Genomic DNA, 7,605 nt, shown 5'->3' with positions numbered 1-7,605 from the left:
TGTGGCAGATGAGGGGCCCCGAGCTGGACTTGAATCAAGTATTGTTGTTGCTTGTATTGAGTTGGGTACAAGCAAGATTTGGCATAATGTAATTGGATAGTAAGCTGTTGTTGGGAACAACTTTCAAACATGCTTTACTTGGGCCCATCTTTGACAATGTTCTATTGTCCAATCAAATCTTGCTATATCATGTCTATACCAAGCTCGATACAAGTAGGAGTGTACACGAACTGAGCTAGCTTGGTTAGCTCGCTTGACTCGACTCGACTCGACTAAAAAAAGCTCGATTATACTCGGTTCGAAGCTGAGTTCGAGCCGAGTCGAGCTGATTTTTTAACCTCAAAAATGAGTTCGAGCAGCCCCAGCTCGACTCAACTCGGATCGAATCCAGCTTGAATCGAACTCGGATCAAATCCAGCTCGAATCGAACTCGGATCGTGACTCGGTTACTTTGCCATTGATGTTGCTCACCAACTGTTTGATAAAATGACTCAACGAAATGTGGCGGGTGGCAAGGAAGGTATGTACGAGAAACAAATACCTTTTTTCTCTTTGTTTTTTCTGGTTTTTATGTTGCTTAGAAGGTGTTTGATAAAATATATATAAAACCATTGCCTCTGTTTATAAAACAGTGAGATTTTGAAGTTGCAGTTTGGGTGTTTGTGGAAATGCCTCAATGGTGAACTCGGCTTGATCTTGGCTCAAACTCGGTCCAAGTTGGCCCGAGCTGCTGATCGAACTGAGCTGAGCTGGCCAGTCAGGCTCGAGGACCGAGCTGAGTTGGCTAGTCAAGCTCGAGGACTGAGCCGAGCGGAGTTCGAGCTGAGGTCAGCCACTGGCCGAGCCAAGCCGAGCTGAGGCCAGCTCGACTCGGTTCGATTCGATGTACACCCCTAAATACAAGTAGTGCCAATACATAATCCGAGTTCTCATAATAAGAAGGTCCTTGATCAGTTTTTCTTTTTATCCCTTTCTCCCCATAAGAAATCAAATATAGTCAACTTCAACTCGAGACAACTAATCGAAACATAAAGTTGAATTCAGGATAGCTATTTGAAATCTCATGGACAAGCAGTTATACAAGGCCATAGATCTCTTATAAGGACTCTGATGTTTAAAAAAAAAAAAAAAACAAAAGAAAAAGAATTCATGGCTTTAAAGTTCAAGACTCTTTTTTTGATTTGATTTGTTCCATAAAAATTGCACGGCGGTGATCAGTTTTTATTCATAGTTGAAAGTTCCCACAAGGGGTGACAAGCATTTTGTGTCAAGCATGAATTATCTTAATTATATTTGTGATAAGAGGTGTTGTGATTTGATTGAATCAAGCATTGACAAAGTAAAGCATGTCTGAAATTTGTTGGAGCCACATGATGTTGCCGGTGCTGAATCATGCAAAGCATGTTTGCAAGTTATCCAATGGACTACCCAATCTATATCGGGTCACTTGGAATGTGCTGCTAATTTCCTGAATTTACTTTTACATGGGATTAGGTGCAACCTGACCTCACCTAATAGTGTAGCCCTGGCGTGGGGTCCACCTTGATATATGTGTAGTTTTTCTACTCCCATCAATCCATTTTCAAGATCATTTTAAGGCATGAGATAAAAAATGAAGCACATAAAAATCTTAGGTAAACTACACTATATTAAACAGTGGTAATTGACCATTAAAGGCTTCTCATGGCCATAATAAGTTTTGTATCAAGTTCACATTTGGTTTTATCCTTCATCCAGGTGCAACAGGTTGGATGACAAGTAAACATTACAGTGCAACTTACAGAGTTTTAATGGTTGGTGTTCAATCACCACTGTTTCTTGTAGTGTGTTCCACCTGAGACTTGCATCTACTTCATTTTTGGGCTTGTGCCCTAAAATGAGCTGGAAAAACGGATGGACCGCATGGATATATAGTACAATACGTTAAGGTGGGCCCCACTGTCAGGCCAAACCTAATAGGTTTCCATGTGCTTCCTTCTTACTTAATACTCAAATGTTAGTTTAGCACCATTTTAAAACGATGAAGACCCATCCTCTTTCCAAATGGCAATGATCTACAGCGATCCAAAACACCCACATTTTGGGTCATATTTAGTAAATTACTTTGATAAAAGAAATCAAAACCATCCAATAAATGCATATACTCAAAAGCCAAATAGGCTAGTAGCCCAAAATCTGATGATTATATAGTCGTCTCGCTCAATGCAGATTTTCATTCGTCATCCATGTACGGTTCATTCATTGTCAACGGTCCTCTATTGCCGTGCAACTATCCCATGTATGCTATTGAAGAATCACCACCATTTTTAAAATGATGCAGAACTAACAAAGGAGTCTTCAACCAATCATCGAGAGAGAGAGAGAGAGAGAGAGATGGAAGAAATAGAATTCGTCGCGAGTCCGGCAGCTCTGCAAGCTCCGATGGATGTCATAAACCGCATCTTCTCACAGCTCGACTGCATCGATCTCATCCATTGCTCTCTCGTCTGCAAGTAAGCATCCATCTCTCTCTCTCTACTGTCCACGTGGCAAGCTTATATCTCATCACAACCGTCCAAATCCTGGGCCAACTGTAGATGGGAAATTATCGAAAACTGGATTGATTGGTGATCCTGGCATCTGATTTGAATAAACATCTGTTTCATGTATTTTGGCCGTTGATTATTTCTCAATTTGAAACCCTCCTCCATTCGATGTCCACTAATTGGGCGGTTCTGATCATCCGTTTAGTGGCCGTTCGCAGAGAACTGTCAGTGTTAGTGCTCTGTTCTACTAGATGCTTTGCGATACGTGGACAGTCAAATCAGTCGATCTGTACCGTCCATTTTGGCGGATCCCATGACGTATTGGCCACATTGCGAAAATCTTAGTGATCGGATGATTCTAACCATCTAATCATGGCCTATGAAAGATGGACGGTTAATATTGTTTATAGAAGTAGGTACAGTCAATAATTTGGACCATGAGTTAGGCGGGGACCATCACGGATTAGTTGTAACAGTTCTAAGAATCACTTTGATTAGATGATTGTAACCATCACATCCATGGCTTGGGGGAATACATGACTATAGAAAAGGTCAGCTTTTTGGGTGGATAGGATCATTCGATCAAAGTGGTTTTTTTGGTGGTGGTGGCCCATAGATTATGGGCTGGAGCTAGTGGATGTTCCAGATTGACCGATTGACTGTCATGCGTCCCCAGGCAACAAGGAATGCTGGGCCATTAGTTATCTGAGAGGTTTATCATGTACTGTTCTGGAACTGACTCGGTCAGCCGTGAGTTGAGCCAGAACGCAGCCGAGTTGGGCCGAGCTTGGATTGGAGTTGACCGAGTCTGTGTCCGAGTCGACTCAGGTGAGTAATTGATCTTTGATGATGGGGCACTGATCCTCAACAAAATGTACATTTTGCTGAGGCTTCCAATACAACACACATGGGGCTGATTTTTCGGTGATCTAGACTGTTGATGCAATGGGCCACACCACAGATTGGGGGCTCCCAACCAAGGAGCATAATCTATTTAGTTTCTATGACATGATGAAAGGACTTGCATTGTCAAGTTGAGCTGAAATGTTTATGTTTCCATTCTATATTTCTAATAGACTTGTAATTGTTATCATCAGTTTTCTTTTTATCTTGTTTCTTTTTGTCGTTTCGGTTCTATCTTGATTCTTGATTTCATTACGATATATGAGAAAACCTGTAATTTTGTCACCTTTTTCCAATTACCTTATCAATGAAACTCTCCAGCTACATTTCACACACATCTGGACCATTGATTCTGTAGTACTCTCCATTGATGGGCCATAATTCAAAACTGAAACCAATTGGACAAGCCTAACCCTTCTGCTGGAGGATTTATAAGAAACAAAAAGGGATGGATGGTTGTCTCTCTCTCTCTCTCTCTCTCTCTCTCTCTCTTTTCCCCATTAAGCATTTATTGATCTTCATCTACATTTCCACTTACATTATCAATGAAACTCTCCAGCTACATTTCACATACATCACGGGGTCTGGACCATTGATTCTGTAGTACTCTCCATTGATGGGCCATAATTCAAAACTCAAACCAATTGGACAAGCCTAGTCCTTCTGCTGGAGGATTTATAAGAAACAAAAAGGGATGGATGGTTGTCTTTTTTTTTTTTCCCCTTAAGCATTTATTGATCTTCATCGAAAGTCCTCCAAATGAATGGTCATCCAATCCTTGTGAGTTTTGGGTTCTAGGGTTTACGGTTGTCCAATCCTTGTTATTTTTGGCTTCTAGCCCATCTAAGGTGGGGCCTTTTGGCCAATCATCTTGGAATTGGATCCTGTACATGTGCTACCCGTAAAAAATCCAATCACTGATGAATAGATTCATTTATGCAGTCTATCTTATAATATTACGTTGTACCATCTATATTTTCTTATTGGAAGTCATGATATACTTGTGGGTGTTAGATTTCGGTTCAATGATCTAATCTTACTAGGGCAATTAAGTGAATCAAGCTGCTGAAAGTAAGATACTAGTGTTCGCACAATTTTTATAACTAATGTATTTTATGATATTTGTGAGAATGTTCGCATATGTTCTCTTGAAAAGGAAATGAAAAAGGGAATCTAAATAGAAACACATGGGAGACTGTTTCTGGAAACGGATGCCTTTAATCAATCTAGTCACTGTGATCCAATATAAGGATAAAGGATTGATACCTGATACCAGGTGAAGTTCTAACACTAGATTTTTCGAAATGTGTCTTTTTCTTTTTTCTTTTTTAGTTTTTTGAGAGAGCTGAAATTTATTAGAAAAGCGCCAAAAAGCGCAAAAGAATACAACCCAAAACTACAACGAGTGTCTTTTTCTTTCAAGAGAAAAGCTATACAACTTACATGATATAAATTGGCACAAACATAGACTACTAAGAAACAGCTCGATGTGGAAATTCCTACATTGGAAAACATATTTCAATAATTCCTGTAAAGATTGTTTATTATCAAGGGCAATTTCTACCATCTTGTTATTTCTGGGAGTTGGTAATGCAATCTCTTTAGTTGTTGTAAGCACCATTTGGAAAACGGTGCAAATTGCAATTGCTCCCTTTTGCAATGGGACTAACTTTAAATACAAAGTGGTGCTTTTTTTTTTTTTGGCAAAGTGTGGAAACCTGTTTCCCATTAGCCGGAATACAAGAAGTACATAAAAGTGGCTCCAAATAGCAAGTGAGCTCTCTAGTTCTAATGTGGGGGCATTTTCACACCGGGCTCGAGTGGGGTGGCCTGTGGGATATAGGGGCACACTCGGGGTGGGTGGCTCGCATAACCCATGAATTTTGGGCTCATGTGAGGTGGGTGACTTGTGTAGGGCGGAACCCATGGATTTGGGGCCCACGAGAGGGCGGAACCCATAGATTTGGGGCCCATGAGGAGGATTCGGCCGAGGACTTAACCCATGGATTTGGGCCCTGGGCTATGAGATAAAGGGATTAATTCACCATGCTTTATCAGTTTGAGCTTTTAGAGCAAGTGGTTAATTGTCCTGCATCAAATTGGTATCAGAGCGGGAGGTCTCGTGTTCGAGACTCCTCACCAAGGGTGATTAATGTGGGGGCATTTTCATACTGGGCTCGAGAGGGGTGGCCTGTGGGATGCAGGGGCACACTTGGGGTGGGTGGCCCGCATAACCCATGGATTTGGGGCCCGTGTGAGGCGGGTGGCTTGTGTAGGGCGGAACCCATGGATTTGGGGCCCACGAGAGGGCAGAATCCATGGATTTGGGGCCCTCATTTGATCCAATGACCATGCTACTCAATGCAAACTAACTTCAAACACAACCTCAAAGTGTGTCCATAAACTGCATTCTGGTAGATATGGCTTAAATGCTTTGAAGGTTTAATGTGTACCAACTGTTCGAACCATTTTTCCTATGACCCAGTTACAAAATAAAAAAGAGTTACAGGACTGACTTTTGTTACACCAATCAAGTGATCTTGATCGTCGATGCAGTCCAACACACACTTCATGAGTCATCATGCAAAATCATACTGATCAGATTATCCTATTTATCCAAAATGTATTTTGAGGATTGTTTATTTGAAAAAATTTCAGTATGATTAGGAACATTCCACTAAGTAGGCCCTACCTTGGATTACCATGGTGCTCAAGGACTTCAATATGACAATCTTAGCCATCCAATATATGGCTTGGTAAATGATGGTTGCAGGAAAAGAGTACAACATTCTGAATTATAGAATCATCCAGCAGTGATTTTGCATGGTGGGCCATGAGGTGTGCGCTGGACGATGGTCACCAGAAGCTCCAGATCGATTCCGTGGATTGTTCACACACCAAAATGCAAGTCTGCTATAGGAAATTTCTCCATCCCTCTAGCACAGAGAACCATTCCTAAGTAAATTATCATAACAGAAAAAGAAAGACATAAAAACATCATGTTGATAATTTGCAACTTCGTGCAATCCATAACAGATAATCCAAAGTAGACTTTATAACATAAAGCCTCGGCGACTCAGTATTTGAGCTAAATATCTGGAGTAGCCCTTATGCCAACTGTGACACATGAAAAGTGTTTTTCAATTGTAAGTGGGTACTTCTCCAAATTCTAATTTCATGTCTCCTTTTCCTCCATAATGAAACTATGTGTCTTTGCTTATATTCTTATACATGATGAGCATTTAACTTTTAATCTGTGCAACTATGTCAGCTATAATTTCTGTAAATTGCAAAATGGATTCATTAAGTGGTGGAATTATCTATTGGATTATGTGCTTGCACTTGAAATAAAAAAAATCCATTCCTAACAGATCATTTTGTGGTCTTCTTTCTTTCACTTTATTCAAGCATTCATGCACTTAGTTTGTTGAGATTTTTCTTTTTCAGGCAGTGGTACAGGGACTCTGCCGAGCTGAGGGAGGCTTGGAAAAATGAATTAGAAGCATGCAGAGCATGTAACGTGTTCGGGTTTGCAGATTAAAAGGCAAACCCATTTACCGTCTGCCACATATTCTGTTAAAGGTTTGCTTAGTTGGTACCCTTGATTTTCATGTGCTACTCTACAATAATCTCCAACAGAAGCAACAGTTGTAAAGTGTATTTAAAAAAAAGAAAAAGAAAAGAAAAGAAAAGAAAAACGTTCATGTAAATATCACTGAAGCTTTGGAAGCCAGGATTCAATGTCCTTTATTTATTGGTTTCTTTGTATGGCATGAGTTCTTGTGATAGTGTCTTTGGCTGGATCATTTTTCAACCACTGAATTTCCATTTGACCATTTCTGATACAGAACCTACGCATGAAGTGGGCTCAGCTAAGTGTTCTTAGAAAAAGTGGAAGTACTGGCTAGGTAGCATCTTTATAGATTTGTATTAAGCATTTGAAAAAAAAGGGATAACTGTAAGCATCTGCCCTCTGGTTTGTATGATAGAAACTCCCCTCTACTAGAGAGATTAGAGGAATCTACACCCAATGACAAAAATACCCACATCAAAGAATTTTGATTTGGTATCCAACCCATCTAATAGGGTCCCTCCACCATAAATATTGAACACCCGAAAAATCAGGCTAATCCAATGATTGGGTGGGCCACAACGAACCAAAAACCTCCAAATTTAA

The 7,605-nt window shown here is 40.4% G+C and overlaps 1 long non-coding RNA gene across 1 annotated transcript; it reads left to right on the top strand.

Moving 5' to 3' along the window:
- The first annotated feature begins 2,226 nt into the window (after positions 1-2,226).
- Positions 2,227-7,216, top strand: LOC131233112 (uncharacterized). Its single transcript, XR_009165096.1, has 2 exons — positions 2,227-2,492; positions 6,876-7,216. It is a non-coding gene; the product is annotated as an uncharacterized LOC131233112 (long non-coding RNA).
- Positions 7,217-7,605: the final 389 nt, after the last annotated feature.

This window comes from Magnolia sinica, chromosome 18 (genome assembly GCF_029962835.1).
Source record: "Magnolia sinica isolate HGM2019 chromosome 18, MsV1, whole genome shotgun sequence".
NCBI lineage: Eukaryota > Viridiplantae > Streptophyta > Magnoliopsida > Magnoliales > Magnoliaceae > Magnolia > Magnolia sinica.
This window is presented reverse-complemented; position numbering and strand designations above follow the sequence as displayed.